Source organism: Bos indicus x Bos taurus, chromosome 26 (genome assembly GCF_003369695.1).
Source record: "Bos indicus x Bos taurus breed Angus x Brahman F1 hybrid chromosome 26, Bos_hybrid_MaternalHap_v2.0, whole genome shotgun sequence".
In the NCBI taxonomy this organism is placed as follows: domain Eukaryota; kingdom Metazoa; phylum Chordata; class Mammalia; order Artiodactyla; family Bovidae; genus Bos; species Bos indicus x Bos taurus.
The window spans coordinates 8068250-8087336 of record NC_040101.1 but is presented as its reverse complement, the minus strand read 5'-3'; the positions used below and the strand labels follow the sequence as shown (position 1 = coordinate 8087336).

Below are 19087 nucleotides of genomic sequence, written 5' to 3'. Positions count from 1 at the left end.
TCTGTGCACGGGGTCTCCAGATGCTTCAGATGATTTGCACTAAAGGTGGGCTGACCAGCCCATTTCAAAGATTAGGAAACTGAGGTCCACAGAGATTAGCAGTGGGTGACACAGAGGTAAGAATCAGAGCCAGGACTGAGTTCCAGTTCTTTAAAGACCTAGGAAGTTATTTCCTACTTTGGAACTGTGTCGTCCACTGCTGATAAAGCACGTTGGCGCTCTCAGAGATCCCTTTCTGCTGGCAACTGTCTGCTTTCAGTTCAAATTCAAATATGAGGAATTCTCTGGTGGTCCAGTGGTTAAGACTCTGCTCTTCCAGGGCAGGGGGTGTGAGTTTGATTCCTGGTTGCAGAACTAAGATCCCACGTGCCGCAACTAAGGCTCAACGCAGCCAAAAAAAAAAAAAATTAAAATATAAAGGCCTACACAGCTGCTCACATGGCCCAGGTAGAGGGGAGATCGGTGGTCTGAGAAGTGCCCTTCAGAGTCCAGAGCAGAGCAGACCCCAGTTGTGTGTCTTTCAAGCCTGACTGGGTCCTTCCAGCACTACGTAGGGCCTGGGACCACCTGCCTGCCCCACTTCCCCCCCGGGACCAGTTCCGATGTCTCCAGTGTTTTCTCTGCTGATGAACCAAACAGAGGCCCTGTCCAACCCCCTCCGAGCTCGAGGCTAAACAGCAAGACGAGAGGAAGTAAGCAAATGTCACCTCTGAGAGCAGGTGCCAATTTGAGGCCCTGGGGACTCTCAGGAGACGCCTACACAGACCTGAAGAGGGAGGGTCCGTGCCTGGCACCTGCCAGACAAAAATGTGTGACTGATGAGAAAAACGCCAGACAGAGGGAAAGAAAGCCATTCTCAGGATGCTCTCTAGCCGAGTGCCAAGAATTCTGAAGGAAAGATTCTGAGTGTGGCAAACAACTAAGAATTAATTCGTAAGATAATTCCTAAAATAGAACTCATGTCTTCCAGGAAACAAGGACTTCGTGGTAAACTCAGAGATGATCAGAACCTGGAAACCTCTATGACCATCTGAGCTCCCGCCCCCAACATTTGAGGAGGGGGATTAGGAGCCCCCGATCACTCCATTGCTCAGTCGCTAAGTCGAGTACAACTCTCTGCAACCCCATGCACTGCAGCACTCCAGGCTTCCCTGTCCTTCACTATCTCCCAGAGTTTGCTCAGACTCATGTCATGGAGTCAGTGATGCCACCCACAGGTGGATCCAAACTCCCAGATGAGAACAGGAAGCACTGGCTAAGCCCCAGCACTGGGGGAGTCGAGGGGTGGGCAGCGTGCAGCTGAGACGTGGCTGCTTAAATGTTCCTGCAGAGGAAGGAAAACAGTGGCATGAATGAACTGAGGTGGTCCCAGGAGGTTGCAGAGAAATGCTGCAAGTGCACTCCAGCCGATTATAACCTACTTACAGCAGGTGTAGACACTACAGTGATATTTTTAAAAAACAATAATATCCCAGACTTATCACTGCATTCACAAACCCAGCCAGCTGTTCAGGGCACTGCTCCAAGGGAAGAAGGGAATGTCCTAGGATGTTACAATTTTACTGCCCCCCACCAAAAAAAAAGAAAGAAAAACCATGCCAGAAGTGAATGAGTCTGAACATTAGCTCTGGGCTAAGGTGAGACAGGACTCCAGGGCCCTGGGAATGAGTGCATGGCCTCGGAGGCAGAAGACCCCAGCACTGACCGGACTGCCACGTCTAAGCCCCCATTTCTTCACCTGCAGGACTGGGGTAACAGTGCCATCTTAAACATCACTTGCTGTGAAGATTATATTCGATGAGGCATATAAAAGTGTGCTTTGCCAATTGTAAAGTTCCTGCAAATAAATAAATATATTATATATATATGTATGTGTGTGTGTATATATATACATATACATATATATGGCACACAGCATGTGGAATCTTAGCTTCCAGACCAGGGATCTTTGCAGGGAAGGGACCCACATCCCTTGCATTGGAAGCGCAGAGTTTTAACCAATGGACAAGCAGGGAAGTCCTAGAAGGCCTTTTTAAATAAGAAATGGTATCTCCACCAGCTGTCTCAGAGATAACAATGAAAACTGAAACAAAATACAGTGAACCAGACGCAGGGCAAACACAGGGACTTCACATCTTTACCAGAATCCGAGGACCTGAATTTAGATTCCAGCCTCAGCTTGCCAGCTATGCGACCTTGGGCAAGTCATCTTCCTCGTTTATAAATCAAGGAAGTAGGAGCCGGAAAACCTACAGGGTCCATTCTAAGCCAAAAGTTGCATGAATCTGTACCCTGTGCTACCTGGAAAAGCTTCTGAGGAAATGCATCGAGTATTATTTCCACTGAGGGACTTGCCTAGTGGCCCAGTGGTAAAGAAACCGCCTGCCAAGCAGGGGACGTGAGTTCGATCCTGGGTCCGGAAAGACCCCAAGTGCTGCGGGGCAACTGAGCCCGTGCACCACAGCTACTGAGCCCATGCGCCCCAACAACAGAAGCTTGCCTGCCTCAGAGCCCGTGCTCCACAGCAAGAGAAGCAACAAAGACTTAACACAGCCAAAAGCAAATAAATTAATGAACTTTTAAAGTATCGTTTCCATTGAAATCATGATGAGCTAGCTAAAACTGCTTTACGCATTTGCTTTGCAATTTCTTTTACCTTCTACCCTATCTCTATCTGCTGGAATATTGTCCACTATCCACCTAGAGGAATCAAACAATGTAGCTAATAAAGTAAATTAACAGAGGGATGCTGTATGTTGTGTCTTAGAAGAGACTATACCTTTTCCTCACAGGTGTACAAATGATAGAGCATTTGTAAAAAACTTATACTTACTTATCCAGAAAGATAGCTCCTCTAAATTACAAAGAGCAGAAACTGTACAAGCCATTCTCCAAACCACAAAATCCAATAAAAGCTAGGCTGGAATGCTGAAAGTCTGAAAAGCAAAATAGATGGATAGATACATGGATAGACAGACAACCCAGTTGAAAACTAGAAGAGCCTTTCTTTTGGGTTGAGAAAATGAATTATAAATACAACAGAGAATTAGAATATGACTTGTCAAAATTTATCCCATACCACTGGAGGCAAATTCATAGTATAAAGAGGCCTTCATTATTAAAACAGCACAGTTTCCACTTCTGGGATGACTGAGAGAGTAACTTCATGGAAGAAGTGAAGCTGGCAAAAACTATTTTTTAAAAAAAGACAATTTAAAGTCTCTGGGAGCTGCCTTAAGGGCATATGACAAACAAAGAAACATTTACTCGAGAAAATCTACTAAAATTCAGTAAGAACAGCAAGTCTGTGGCATTTCAACCGCAACCTGCACTCTCCCTCTCCACTCCAGCTCAGCCTCACAGAAGCTTCGCTCCACATGTGTGTGGCCTAGAAATCAGGGCTCCCTGACCCCTCAAATCCTAATCAAGGCTTATATATCTCATCAGGAGGGACAAACCACCAGCATTTCTCATTCTGTCAACTCCAAGATGAAAAGGCTAAATTCCCAGTGAGTGTGTTGCAGAAACCAGTACTCAAGAAACCAAGCACCAAGCTCGGAGAGTTGGAGAATCAGGTTTATTAGTCCGGGGGCCCAGAGGAGTTAACACTTCAAGCTCTGAGCCCCGAACAAAGGGGTTACAGAGTTTTTATACCCGGACAGGCATGATTAAGAGGGTTTGTGGGTTCACAGGGGCTGGGCGATTGTAACGAGCAGGACAAGGGTGAGTTCCTTGTCCTGCTCCAGTTCCTAGTATTGTGAGTCCCCACTTTCTGAGACCTACGGGATCCAGACTTTGCAAGGAGCAAACTGAGTTACAGAGGCAGAAGGAGCAGGAGGTTATGTAAAATTTTAACTTTTCGTCTTCAAGCGTGTCATGGGACAGAGGCTCAGCCCAAGCAGGGCAGGCTAAGAGGACTGGGACCCCAACCCCTCTGCCCAGCTCACTCCTGGGTCACAGGTTCCAAGGAAGAGACACGCTGAGGATTGCCTCCAGAACTAGAGGATTTCTCAGGGGAAATGCAGTCCATGAGAAAAGAAGGTTCTCTGAAGTGCTCCCAAAAGAACTGAATTTATTTAAAACAGAATGTGAGAAAGTTCATGCCTAAGGGCACTCTTGAAAACAACAGCCCCTCTTTATTAAGAACAATAAGCTAAACCCAAGCTAGATAGTTCACCAGAGAGAACCAGAGAAAGAGACAGCCAAGAAGAACCCTCCTGAGCTCCAAACAAACCTTGAAACTGGTCTCAAAATCTACCCCTGCCTGATTTTAACTGGATCAGACTGTGGAGGGATTTAAGTCTCTGGGCATTTTTTAAAACAATAGAGCAATCAGCAGGTGGAGTCTATTACCTCCTGCTGGACTGGGCATGTTACCATTTGAAGCAAACAGCTTAACAGAGAAATCAACAGACAGCACTGCTAAAACCACTGTCATCCCAGAGTCCTGGGCTCAGATTCCTGCCCCAGGCTGCATCCTCTGAAGACAACGAAGCCTCTAAAATTGATTGTGGTGGACGCACAACTCAGAGAATATACTAAAAACCATCAGGCTGTGCACTTAGCTTTTTTTAAAAATTTTTATTGGAGTATAGTCAATTTTTAATGTTGTGTTAGTTTCAGATGTTCAGCAAAGGGATTCAGTTACACACACTCATATATTCATTCTTTTTCAGATTCTTCTCCCACATGGGTTATTACAGAATATTGAGTAGAGTTCCCTGTGCTAGAGCTGTGCACTTTCAATAGATGAACTATATGGTAGATGAATTGCATTAATAAAAAAGAATACAAAAAGTCAATGACCTTCATATTCATCGCAATATTATTTCAAAGAATCTGGTCTTAAAAAAACAATGCAATGGAAACAAAGCTCAATGACTTGGACAGTTGAAAAGATGATGGAATTAATTTCTGGACATCTTGCCTCTCCTGTTTCTCTTTAAAACAGTCCGGATTTCTGCCAAATGGTTTCAAGTGCTCCCTGAAAAAGCCTCGTTTCGAAAGATCTTCTCTTTTTTTTATTTTAATTTTTTTAACACCAAAAACATGTTGTGTTGGGTATAGCCAGTTAACAACGTCGTGGTAGCTTGAACAGTGAAGGAACTCAGACGTACAAATGCATGTACCCATTTCCCCCCAGACCCTCCTGCCATCCAGGATGGCACACAGCTTGGAGCAGAGTTCCATGTGCTATACAGCAGGTCTTCGAAAGACTTTCTCTAGTTTGACTCTCCACCTCTGAATGGAAGGCCTCGCGATGCTCCCAGGAGAGCATCCATTCTCTCGGGTCCCTGCGACACCTCTGTGCCCTGAGTCATTCCCTATCAGGTGCCCCACGGGTGGGGCCCCCCATCCTGGGTTTTGAAGCTCCACTGTCAGTATGGCTCACATCCTGAAGTGGTACAAGAGCAGGGGCCCAGACAGCCTGAAAGAAGCCAGCAGTCAGCTCCAAAGGTTTCTGATCAGATCCCAGTCCTGGGAAGGAATCTCATTTTCCCAAAGATCCTTTCAACCAAGTCACCACCACCACTCCTGTGTGATCAGAGGGACGTGGAAGCTACCTGTCTGAAGAAGAAATTCTCTCATTCAAGAACCTCGGGTCCATTAGACTCTACCACTTACCAGGCAGGGCCCTTGGCCTCCCTGAGCCTCAGTCTCCTCATCTGTGCAATGGGTGTACTATTGTAAGAATTAAGTCAAATATTGTGCGCGAGAGAACTTTGGGTTTCTTCTTGTCTTCCTCAACTGCCATGGGCCAGGAGCTCACACCAGTCCATCTCTTGTCCATTCCGTCAGCCCCCTTTGCCCCTGACGAGGAGGGGGACATTTTCCTCTACGCGTCTAGGTTCTTCTGACTGGTCTAAGAATTAAATTGACATGAGAAAGATTAACAGGAGAAAATCAAGCAAAATTTAATAACATGTATACATGGGAGAGGCATCCCAGGTGGCACTGGTGGTAAAGAACCCGCTGCAGGAGACATAAGTGACGTGGGTTCGATCCCTGAGTCAGGAAGATCCTCTGGAGGAGGGCATGGCAACCCATTCTAGTACCCTTCCTGGAGAATCCCATGGGCAGAGGAGCCTGGCAGGCTACAGTCTGTTGGGTAGCAAAGAGTCGGACACAACTGAAGCGCACACACACACACATACATGGAAGAGACCCAGGAAAACTGAACAACTCACCAAAATGGCCAAAGTCCTCACTTTAAATGCCACCTTTAGCGAAAGACAGCTGAGGGTTGGGGGTATTGGAGTGAGACTGAAAGGGAGGAGGGCAATTCACATGCAGTTGGGAAATCAAGTGTTTAGTAAATAAATGTTTGCTGGGCCAAGCACAGACAATGGACATAGAGTGGACTCTGATCTCTAAATGTTTCCCCACCACACCCAGTACATATTCTCTGCAGATGTCTCTGGTGATCGCTCTATGCATATAATAGACCTTCTATCTAAATTCTTCAGACACTTAGGGGGAAAGTAAATTTCTTTCCTGATTCTTTTGGGCCCTAATCGTTTTCAGCACGAAAAATAATCAACATGCCAGAGACATTTAGGGGTGACCAGTTTTGTTCCCTACTCTCCAAGCAGTCACATACAGATGTGAGAGTTGGACTATAAAGAAGTGTGAGTGCCCAAGAATTGATGCTTTCAAACTGTGGTGCTGGAGAAGAATCTTGAGAGTCCCTTGGACTGCAAGGAGATCGAGCCAGTCAATTCTAAAAGGAAATCAACCTTGAATATTCATTGGAAGGACTGATGCTGAAACTGAAGCTCCAATACTTTGGCCGCCAGATGTTAAAAGCAAACTCATTGAAAAAGACCTGATGCTGGGAAAGACTGAGGGCAGGAGGAGAAGTGGGCAATGAGGATGAGATGGTTGGATAGCATCATTGACTCAATGTACACGAATTGGAGCAAACTCCAGGAGATGGTGGAGGACAGAGGAGGCTGGCATGCTGTGGTCCATGGGGCTGCAAAGAATCATACATGACTTAGGACTGAACAACGACAGCAACACTCCAAACAGACTCAATTTCATGCTTAGAGGTGGCCTGGGTTCCAGAGAACCCCAGGGCTTCCAATCAAAGGCTGCTTAGTCTGACTTTAACTTAAATGAACCAAAGGTGAGTGATCCAGAAAGTAACCATCACATCCAATGAGATGGACAGAGACCTTCAGGCCCCTGCCTCTTAGGTCTCCTGTCTGCGTTATGGAACCCAACCTGGTAGCCACAGTGGGACTGGCAAGAGGTGATGGATGCCAGGCACTGGATGCCCTCGACTAAACCCATACCCCCTGGTGTTTATAAACCCAGCTTCTAGAGATCTTCTCTGAAAATCAAAGCTCTTGGCCAGGTGGGAGGAAAATCATCCAGGGTCCAGCCTGAGACCCAGCATCACTCCCCACGTGCACCTGCCTCATCCAGCAGGGCCCTGGCACAGTGGACTGTTTCGCTGCCACTCACCAGTACTCTCTGGATTAAGCAGCAAAGCATAGAAGCCTTCCAAAAGCCCAGCCAGAAACGTTACCCTGGCAAAGCCCAAGTGCCACAAGAGAATGTGGGTGGCAGGGTGGGGGTGGGAATTAGGTGTCAAGATAACGTCCAAGTCACAACTCCTACTGTCGACAGCAGGCCGACACTGTGCCCTCAGACCTAGCCACCGGACAAAGTCAAAGGCAGCCACTTTCCCAGGGAGATCCTGCTTCCACCCCAGGGGCATCAGTCGTGCAGTCAGCATGTTCCTTGTCTACACAGCGTTAAAGGACCCACACCAGAGCCTGGCACCTCCGCACAGTCAGGGCCAGAGAAGGGCCTTTGGGGCACGAGGACACCGGGGAAGGTGAGGTCCCACCAGGAGGGGAAGTCTTTGACCTTCTGACCCTTTGGCTACTCTGGGGCCTCCTCCCCGTCTCACTGGGGGCTCCTCCCTCCTCTGACTGTCAAGGATTGAATCATGCCTCCCCCACAAGAAAATATGCTGACATATTTTCAGTCATGTGAAGTTGACCTGATTTGGAACTAGGGTCTTTGCAGGTGGCTCCAGTGGAGCTAAGATGAGGACCAGGGAAGGCCCTTCATCCAACATGACTGGTGTCCTTAGAAGAAGAGAAGATTGGATACAGAGACACACATGGCAGATGCCATGTGACAGTGGGGACCGCAGCTGCAGGCCAGGGACAGCAGACCGTCACTGGGGATGAGGGAGGTGAGAAATGATCCTTCCCAGGGTCTCAAGGGAGCACAGCTATGCTGACATCTTGACTTCTGGCTCCTAGACTCCAGGGCTCAACATGACCCTCTCACTGGGCCCCAGCACGAACCTCTGAGTCAAGAGACTTCTACTTCTACTTCTACTTTTCCAGCAACAAGAAGGAAAAAAACAACTTGGATCTGAAAAGCAAAGAGAGAATTAAGAAACCAAGAGGCTGGATTCCTGTTGTCTTAAGCCACCCAGTATGTGGGGCTTTCAACCGTGAATATTCACTGGAAGGACTGATGCTAGAGCTGAATCTCCAATACTTTGGCCAGTTCATTAGAAAAGACCCTGATGCTGGGAAAGATTGAGAGCAGGAGGAGAAGGAGGTGACAGAGGATGAGATGATTGGGTGGCATCACCGACTCGATGGAAATGGGTTTGAGCAAACTCTGGGGGACAGTGAAGGACAGGGAAGCCTGGCACGCTATAGTCCATGGGATCACAAAGAGTCAGACACAATTGAGCAACTGAACAAAAATGTGAGGCTTTGCTGCAGCTAATATGGGCCCCCAATTCTGAAGGCTGAACCAAATCACCACCTCCATCCATCTCCCACGGAGGGACAGAGACAGGGGGGCAGGGGAGCTGAGAATCCTCGTTGGAGAAGGAGGTCAGCTGGGGTGGGGGAGGCGGTCCAGGGGTGTGCAGGACAAGAGAGGGTGGGCACGAGGGAGAAAGACAAGGGGGTGCTGTCTCCTGGCAGAAAGGGGCCCCAGGAGAGTGGAATCAGGTCAACAGAGGAAGCCTCCGATCCTTTCCAGCTGTGGGCCCTGAAATGGCTGGGCCTAGAATTGAATCAAGTCTCCTCTCTGCTTTTTGGAAACTCCAGAGCTCCTGCCAACAGAACAAAAAGAAAGCCCCCAACACACCTATCTCCTGTCTCAACATATATATTTGATTGCCCCAGTGTCCTGCCTAACCCCAGACTATAAATGACTCCCCCACCTCCAGCCAAGCTTACACCGGGCTCAAGGCGACCCTCTCGCTGGGTCCAGCCTGAATCTCCAGTTCAGGAGAATTCCAGTCATTTCTACTTTTCCAGCAGTGAAAAGGAAAAAAACAACTTGGATCTGAAAAGCAGAGGGAGAATTAAGAAAGTGCCTCAGCTCCAGGCATCTTTTTTTTTTTTAACCACTAACCGGGCAATGAATAATTTATAGCCAAGAATGTTTGTGGGGGGGATAAAACTGTTGACAAGTCAAGAAAAACCTCTTAGCAGCCTAACGGAGCAATCCATCTTCAAGAAACACGTTTCAAATGCATAGTTTGTGAAGACGCTGGTTGAGGTTGTTTCCTTTCTCCTTTTTTTTTTTTTCCTTTTTTTATCTATATGGAAATCGGTGGGTGCTGAAATATGTTTCACTTCAGCATGAACTAGGGCTGAATGATAGCCCAGGCAAGAATTAAATCATCGCTTCATACTGCAAGAAATAAGCACAGAGCTGGGCAGAGACCCACGGCGCCCACGGGGGGTGGAGAGCAGGAGCTTCTGGGAGCTGAACAGAGGCATCGGGATTCTAGGCAGGACTGCATGGGAGCAAGGGGGTGGTGGATCCTGGAGAAGTTTTCTGGGCGAGGTCCCCCAAGCCAAGTGGTGGTGATTACACATTTGCAAAGAGCAGGCATCCTCCCCAAGTCCTCCTAGATCTGGGCATCAAGAGGGTACGGCAAGGACTTTGTGACAACAGTGGCTATATGGATGACAGTACGCTCAGCAACCTGACGGCTACAGGGTCAAGCCTGTATCAAGCACCCACCACGGCCTAGAGCCAAGCTCCTCCTGAAGATGCTGTTGCTCAGCCCCGATTACTGTGTGGCCCTCTCCCGGCTCCAGCAGGGCCACTTGGGAGCCAAACCTCCAGGAGATCTCAAAATGCTGCTGAATGCCACACAAATACAGATGGTAGAACCTGCCCTTGAACCTAGGTCTCACTCACAGGCTCATTCATCTCCCGTGGTCTTAGGGAGGCTGACTTGGTTTTCCAGAAGTTGGCAGGTATTAGGAGCCCCCCTCATATTCTCAGTGGCCCCCCCTTCCTGCTCTGGGCTCCTGGCTGACCAGGGTTCAAGTGGTCAGCTGAGTGGGTAGGCTGAGACCCAAGTCTAGACCACAGCCAAGCAGCTCCCCTGGGGTCAACACAGGTGAGGCTGTCACCTTTCACGGTAACTGTATTAGTAAGCTACTGCTGGGTAACAAATGACCCCACGCTCAGCAGCTCTAAAGCAACAACATCTGTTGCCTCAAGGTTTCCGTGCACCGGGAACCCAGGGACAGCTTGTCTGAGTCCTTTCACTCAGGGCCTCTCACAGGGCTGGAAACCATGTGTCTGCTGGGGGACTGCAGTCACTTCAAGGTTCAACTCGAGCCTCACACCCAAGGTGCCGTTTTTCACAAGGTGTTGGATCCATGGTCTCCTCATTGGCTGTTGCCTGGAGACGGCCCTCAGTTCTTGGTTCTGGGACCCCTCCATAGGGCACCTCACAGCGTGGCACCCAGCTTCCCTCAGAGCCAGCAAGAGAGTCCTGCCTAGCGGAAGTCAGGGGCTCTCGTAGCGTGCTCTCCAAGTGACGCCCCATCAGATGTGCCGTATAATCTTTCAACCAGGGGCCTTCCCGCTGCCCTGTGGGAAGAACCCCCTTCCTGCTTCTGGGAGATTCAACCTGTTAAATGCACGGTGTGTGCACCACCCCGCCCCTGCTGGTGTGTCGGTCACCTGAGCAGCCTTGTAATTAGGACAGGGGAGAGGCTTGGTCCCCTCAGTCCTTCCTTCTTCCCCGTCTTCACCTGATGGAGAGAAGGGCTTTCAGCTCCACAACTTGGCATGGTTATCCTGGAGGGCCCCTCCCCATGGGCTTGTCTGGGGTGTGCTCCCCCCAAAGAATGAGGTGTCCCAGCCTGGGACCCAGAGTAGCCCAAGGAGGAGACAAGGCAGAACCAGAACAGGGTAGGGAGGAGCTGGGGAGTGGAAAAGAAGAGAGCCCTGGGGCTGGACCATAGGGACCCCCAAAGACAGCCCCTGCTGGAACCAGGGAGCAGGGCTCAGGCGTTCTTCCCATCAACGGCTCCTTTGTGCCGTCTTTCTGTCCCCCGCCCCTCACTCCAGGTCTCCATGGGACACCCTATAAGGTGACATGATTTGGGACCCGCAGAGGTTTGGAATTGGGTAGATCTGGGGCAATGGTATTTTTGTTTTAGTATCTCACCACTCATTTGGATGCACACCAGGTTTAAAAACCTATACTCTGAAGGCAAAGCAACTATCCAACCTCAATCTTCTGATACAATCCCCATTTCACAGAACTTAGCAATGAAGGTAATTTATAAAAAAAATGGGAATCATTCTGTTTTTCTGCTTGTCAAGCCCTTGTGAAAGTGAAAGTTTTAGTCACTCAGTGGTGTCTGATTCTTTGCAACCCCAAGGGCAGTAGCCCGTCAGGCTCCTCTGTCCGTGGGGATTTCCCAGGCAAGAATACTGGAGTGGGTTACCATTCTCTTCTCCAGGGGATCTTCCCAACCCAGGGATCGAACAGGGTCTCCTGCATTGCAGGCAGATTCTTTACCATCTGAGCTACCAGGGAAGTCCTGTTAAGTCCTTGATGTAAATTAAATCACATATTTTAAAATCCGTCAACAAATCTTGTGATCCAATTTAGGGTCTTGCAATACTTCACCACTCTACACCAAGGGTTTCTTGATTGTTAAAAAGAAAATGGAGAAGCTCAGCTTCAGAAGGATTTCCAGAATGAACCATTATAATGGCCTCTTCCAAAACAGATTTACATTGATCCTATTCATTCATTTCTTCTCATTTCACTTCATGTATAATGCCTTCAGAGTCTACAGAGCAAGCTAGAGAATTAGGCCTGAATATCTGATCTCCTACTGGACATCAGCAAGGATGATGTCTGGCGTCTGTGCTGGGCTTGGCCCTATTTCAAAGTGTGTTACCATCCTCTCCCCTAGACCAGCCTCTGAGCGACAGCGAAGGCTGCTTCCTGGCTATTGCTGTTTAGTCGCTAAGTTGTGTCCTGCTCTTTGCGACCCCGTGGACTGTAGCCCGCCAGGCTCCTCTGTCCATGAGATTCTCCAGGCAGGAATACTGGAGTGGGTTGTCATTTCCTTCTCCAGGGGATCTTCCCAACGCAGCGATCAAACATGTGTCTCCTGCAACGGCAGGTGGATTCTTTACCGCTGAGCCACAGGGAAGCCCATCAAGGTTTCCTTACTGTTACGTTCCTCCTGCTTGGGGCAACTCCTGGCATGCAGGAGGCACTCAGGGGTCAGTCCACTTGTGACCCCTGCTGGGACTCCTTGGACACCCACTGCCTCCCTACCTTGTGACCGGGCAATGCCTAACCCCTGACCACGCATGAGACCCTCTGAGGAAAGAAGCAGTCACAGTCCCACCCCGACAGCTTCTGACGGTAAGCCCTGGGGGCTGGTCTGTATGCCATCTGTGCAGCAACTCAGTCCTGGTGAGAACACAGTCCCACCAGGAGGCGGCTCAGAGCACAGAACACCCCACCCCATCATTCCCTCCAAATCCCCTCAGGTGACAGACACCACCCAGACGGGCTGTGTGCTATGCTGAGTCACTTCAGCCATGTCCCACTCTGTGCAACCCCATGGACTGAATCTCGCCAGGCTCCTCTGTCCATGGGATTCTCCAGGAAAGAATACTGGAGTGGGTTGCCCTTCCCTTCTCCAAGGGATCTTCCCAACTCGGGGATCGAAGCAGCGTCTCTTACGTCTAACCTGCGTTGGCAGGCGGGTTCTTTACCCCTAGCACCACTGGCCAGCAAACATTGTACACAACGTTTAGTCGCTAAGAGACCTCATGAGCAGCCATGGTTCCTCCAGCTGGCCCCTGGGAGGAACTCTCCATCCCTAGCAACGGCCTCCAGACCATAGACCTTCCCCACAGGTCAGGGCCCATCCCATGCTGCAGGGGGCTCATCTTCGTGGTCATGGCCTCCGGCTGCCCTTGAAATGTCCAGAAAGGAAAGGGCAACTTTGGCCGGAGGGGAAGTCAGGGCAGATCCTCTCTGAATGTTTGTCCTTGATTCTTGTCTGACCTTTATCCAAGCGGCCGAGCTCAGCGCACCCTCCAAGGGCAAACAGGACCTCCTTCTGTCTTGCTGCCACACCCAGCCCAGGACCAGGTCAGCCCTTCTGACTGTGTCCAGAACTCTCCAGGCCCTTCCAAGCTGGGCCCTTAGCTTCTTAAGACATGCTCCATGTGAGAAGCTTCTACCTTCCTGTAAAGGACCTGCCATGGTCAGGGCGCCAAGTCACGGAAGACGTGTGACACAGACGTGTAACACAGGCCGCCCATGGGGCCCCACAGTCAAGGGTCTCACCTCCAGCAGACATCGGGGTATGCGTGTCTTCCCGTCCCCAGTGCCTCCCCTCTTGAATGCTCTCCTGGGAGCCCATCAAATGAAAACCCTGGATCTGAGGTAGAAAAGCCTCTTAGGAGGTTAATAGCGAGTGGATAGAGCAATAAAAGTAATGATTTAATTCTTCAAGGATGGCTAAACAGGCTGCTGTTTACCAAAGTCTTAGTAGATAATTACTAACAGATAATTACAAAAAGCTGCTGGATTACAGCTGCCCCAGAAACAGCCATAGCCCCAGCCTGCACAAGTCCCTTTCCGGGAAGGACCCAGGCAAGACTCTCCTCTGCTCTCTCCTCCTGCTCCCTCGCTGGCTCTGCCATCCCTGGAAAACTCCCCTGGATGAGTCTCTCCCCAGAGGTGCCCGCGATAGTTTTAACTGGGCTCCTCAAATGGCCCATTTCCCGATTCCTCTGCAGGCAGCAGATAAGAGGCAGTGGGACATGGACTCTAGCTGCACAGCTCTGGGACAAGCTTTGATGGAGGGGCTCGGGGACCCCTGGGGCTCGAGCCCTCCCTGGCAGTCTGGGAAGGTGGCGGGCATGCTGTGGTTGGCCCTTAAGGAACACTGGTCACCTGCCCGGGAGGTTGGTCCCAGAGCCTGAGAAAAGGAAGTAACCCCGACAGAAAGCGGGCCTCCTGGGGCCTCCCCTGTTCTCAGCTCAAAAGGTCACTACACCTCCCCCGCCGTGCCTCTTCCCCACTCAGAATACCCCACCCCTCCTCCCACAGAGAGCCCACCACCACTGTTCCTCCAAATCCCCTCAGCCACACGCACGCCCACCCACCAGCTGTAGGACAACAGCCTCCAAATAACATCATGACCGCTGTGGTTCCTCAAGCTTGTCCCTGGGAGGAGTTCCCCAGCCCTGCCAAGGGTCTCCAGACCAGAGGCCTCACCTGCTTGTCCTGAAGGTCACAGGGCCCAAAGATCCTGCAACACACTCAGGTTCATGGTCATTCCTGGGGCTGTCCCTGCCCTGGCATCAGTGCCATCCACGGGAAGAAGATGTTCTCTGTGGTCACGATCATTGGTCATACTCATCTTCAAGGTCATGGTTAGGGGCTTTTCCTGCCCTGGGACTAGGTCCTACCTGCAAGTAAAGATAGTCTCTGTGGTCATGGCCATTGGTCAAGATCATCTTCAAGGTCACACCTAGAGGCTGTCCTGGACCTGGGTGAAGATGTTTTTTATTGAGGTCCAGTCCAGGCCATCAGCTCCATTCTTCCATGTCCTGTGAGACCCATTCTTTCAGCTCTAGGGACAGGGAGCACCCTGTGCCCAAATGCCTCCATCCTGTGGTAGGCTGCTCCAGAAGAAGGTTTCCCCCACACCAGGCCAAAAGTGGACCCTTGGCCTTTGGAACCAATGCAACAGCCTTAAACAGCACAGGACAGTCTTTCCTTTTCCTCTCACAAAGCTTCAAACTTCAGAAATGCTTCTTAGGACTTCCCTGGTGATCCAGTGGTTAAGAATCCAGCTGCCAATGCTGGGTTCTCAGGTTTGATCCCTGATCCGGGAACTAAGATCCCACATGCTGCAGGGCAACTGAGCCCTGCAGCGAAAGTACTGAAGGCCACATGCTCAGGAGCCCGCACGTCACAACTAGAGAATCCGTGGGCCACAATAAAAGATCACACATGTTACAACAAAGATCCCACATGCTGCAACTCAAGACCCGACACAGCCAGAGAAATAAATCAGAAATGTTTTATAAATGCCCTTTATGTCCCAGGCTTCCCTTGTGGCTCAGCTGGTAAAGAATCCACTTGCAATGAGGGAGACCTGGGTTCAATCCCTGGGTTGGGAAGATCCCCTGGAGAAGGGAAAGGCTACCCACTCCAGTATTCTGGCCTGGAGAATCCCATGGACTATATAGTCCATGGGGTCGCAAAGAGTCGGATACAACTGAGCGGCTTTCACTTTCACTTCCTCTTTATGTCCCACACAAAGTCTACTCCCATCCAGGCAGAATGTATGACCCTCAGCCATTTCTCCAAGGCCAGGGGTCCACGTGCCCTTGACGCCAGGGTCATGCTCCATGAACAGACACCAGCCTGGTCTGTCTTCTGTGGGGATGGTGCCCAGATGAACTGATGGGTCTAACATGGAGGGGTCTGACACGGCTGCGGGACCACCCCTCCCAGCCAATTCCTGCCCCACCTGCTCCTCCTCCCAGTGGCTTCTGCCCTGCTGATGACAACCAGGACACTGACTCTCCCAGAGAGAATCAGATGCCAGGGACCAAAGCCTACCAAGTCAGCTCATAAAAGCTGGACTCTAACACGAGGCCTGAGAATGTATCAGGCCTGAGAATGTGTAAGGGTGGAAAGCTACGGCAAGGAACGTGGTGACTCAAGGCTGGCTGGGACAAGTCAGTGGCCTCCTCCAGCCCAGCCCAGCCCAGCCCATGGCTGCACGGTTTCTCATCACCCCTCACTGGCCAGCAGGTTCTACGTTCCTCCCTCTCCTCCAGAACCCTCTTCTCTGCACCTGCTCAAACACTCAAACGTGGCTGCCCAGCTCCAGGGCCACTATGCATCTCTGATCCCGATCCCAGACTCTGGGAGGGATGAAGCTGATGAACTCATCCTGCCACAAAATACGATCTCCTTGGATCAAGTCTGGTCCAATCAGCTTAGGAGAAGCCAGCCCCAGTATTTAAATATGCCCTGGGCACCCACCCAGGGGAGGGAGAGGGTGAGCAGACCCGCCTCTCCCCCCAGAAATGTGCTACCTGTGCCACTGACCAGCTCCTTCTGTCTCTGCAGCTGGTACTGTACTCACAACTGGACCTGATGCAGAGCTTGTCCGCTTGTTCCTGACGCCTTTCCTTTTCTAAGACTGTCCCCCCCTCATCAACCAATGGGGTCTTGTTTTAATCCAGCTCTGGCTTCGAATATAGATGATCTTCCTCCATCCTTGGGCTGTTCAAAGTTTGATGCCTGTGCCTCCTGGGTCCCCATCTAAGCCAATAACCACCAGACCAACCCAGGCTGAATGGGCATTGGTGGAATGACCTTGGGTTCTTGCCTTGGGCTCTGGTGGCTGGAATCTAACCAACTGGATTACAACAAGTTTCCTGCATCTGCTGCCCCCACCCTAGTCGGGTCCTTCCTGCCCCAACCCTGCCCTCTGATAACCACACACCCCCACACTCAGGGATGCTTGGCCAACCACGAGGAGACACAGAGAATTCACCAGATTTTGAGGACAGGCTTATCTACACACACCTCCCCCAAGGTGAGGAGCATCTCACAAATGCCCAACCCAGATACACCAAGCAGGAGAAAAAAACCTTCCCAGTAACCTGGGAGCCATCTCAGCAGGCTTGGTGGGGCTCATCTTCAGGATTTTGATCAACATTTTCATGACAACCTTTTAAAAACCGGCATTACTGTTTCAATATCTATGGGGGGAAAATATTCCAACTTGAATTTCTAACTTGCGGTTTTTCAGGAAGAATCTGAAGTCAGCGAGTAAATCATTCCTGAGACCCTTCTCAGGAATGTTCTAGTGGTGCAGCTGGCTTCCTGCTCAGGAGGAAGCGTGGGGGGTGCTGCACAGACCACATTTTCCAAAAATGGCCCTTTTAAACTTCTTCTTCCAAGGTAATACATTGTGATGATGGCTATTAGAGGGTAGCTAATGGCCTGCACAGGAAGTGGAGTGGGAATAAGACCACAGGATAGAAGAGTCAGGCTCCCTCTCTTCTCTTCTCCCCGAGCCCAGCTACTTCCTCATGCTCTGGAGACAGGCAGCCACTTCTGACCCAGCCATGCCTTGGGAACAGGGGTCTGGTGACCTCCCACCCCCCCGCCCCCCTGCTGCCCTGATATCCCCCACCTCACACTGCATCGTTCACGGCCCCGCATCATGCTTGTGGACCCCACCTGGGCCAAGTGAAGCCAGGAGGGCAGGGTCAACCCCCTGGGGCAAACCTCTGCAGTGGGCAGGGAGCCAGCAGGTGGCTTGGCCCTGCACCATCATCCCCTCTGACTGCCCACCCCCAGCCTGCGTTTCCCCGTGGCATCAGGCATCACAGCCTCAGACCTACAGTAGCTCTTCTTCTCTGTTCAAGTCGCTCCCCCCCACCCCGTCATCCTGCTCCCAGGGATCAGCTCTCAGCAAACTTAATGGCACCTGAGTCCTCATCTTGGTCTCACAAGCCTAGAACCCAAACTAGACACTGTCCCTCTCCTCATTCCCAGGCCCCACTTGGAACCACCTGATGTGGAGTAGGCCCCCCATCTGCCACAAACATCCTCCAGGATGAAGTAAGGAAGGGTCTGCTTTGTGCTTGGTGACATGAAATTCCCTCTGGGACAGTCACACAAGGAAACTGTCACATACGCTGGGTTTCCTGACATCCTGGCCCCTCCCTGCCCATCCTGAGCTGCATCCCAGCTGAGCACAGTTGCCCCCAAGCTGGCAGCACCTACGGAGCCACAGACCCGGTGCCCACCATGGTGCTGTCCACAGGCCTCGCCAGGAGGCTCCAAGGGGCCAGAGCCAGCCCTCGTCTCATTACCGCCACCGCCCCCCAGACAGGCATCTTCCCGCCTCACCGGCCTGCAAATGGCTCCTTGGGGAACGTCTGGGCCTTAATTGCTTTCTGTCCGGTGTCTGTCTTGGTGCTCAGACACGGCTCTCTCAGCCGACAGGGAAGGACGCATTCATACAGGTCCACACCAGAGGCCTGGACACAGACGGGCAAAGCCCAACCCCTAGTCACCCTCTCGGATGCCTTCCAGAAGAGTCTTTTGCAATTAAAGAGCAGGCCCCTCCAAGGACTGGGGAAATTGGAGCACAGGCAGAAAGCCTGCACAGAAGGCAACCTGCCGGGGGTCCTCAGCCCAGAGTCCGCCGCTGGCTCAGCCAGGCAATTCCCTTCTCTCTCCAGACCTCAGTTTGCCCAACAAAAAAAGGAGGGGCTTTGGGAAGACCGCCCCCCCACCCACCCAGAGGCCAGTCTGGCTCTGACCACTATTCCCTGACCCCAGAGTAGCAGGTCTGGGAGATGGAGATTGATGCTCCCTGCAAAAAGTGTCCATCAGTCCAGTATCCTTGGGGCGCCCTGCACACAGAAGCTCCCTCTTAGAGAGTCTTATGGCACAACTAAAGGTCCTGAGAAGGCCTGCCACCCAGAGACTGTTAACATGTGGAGCTCAGAGTTTTCCTAATTCATGCAACCACAGAAAGACTTTTCTCCAAAGACTTTTCTCCTAGTACGTCTAACACATGTGCTGAGAGCTGATGACCAAGCATTTGATGCCGTCATCAGGGTTCCTCCCAGGAGCTATCTCCATGGGATGTGGGTCAGATGAATCCTCTCTGATAACAAAGGCCCTGGCGTAGAAAGACAGGTGCCTCCAGGTGTGTGTCCAGGACAACACGCTAAAGAACAAAGAAAGGAAACACCCGAA

General features: G+C 50.9%; 1 long non-coding RNA gene across 1 annotated transcript; it reads right to left on the bottom strand.

The window, feature by feature from the left end:
- Positions 1-4659: 4659 nt before the first annotated feature.
- Positions 4660-18435, bottom strand: LOC113884662. The gene is made up of 3 exons (XR_003508964.1): positions 18230-18435; positions 14561-14754; positions 4660-5863 (listed from the first exon to the last, which is right to left on the bottom strand). It is a non-coding gene; the product is annotated as an uncharacterized LOC113884662 (long non-coding RNA).
- Positions 18436-19087: the final 652 nt, after the last annotated feature.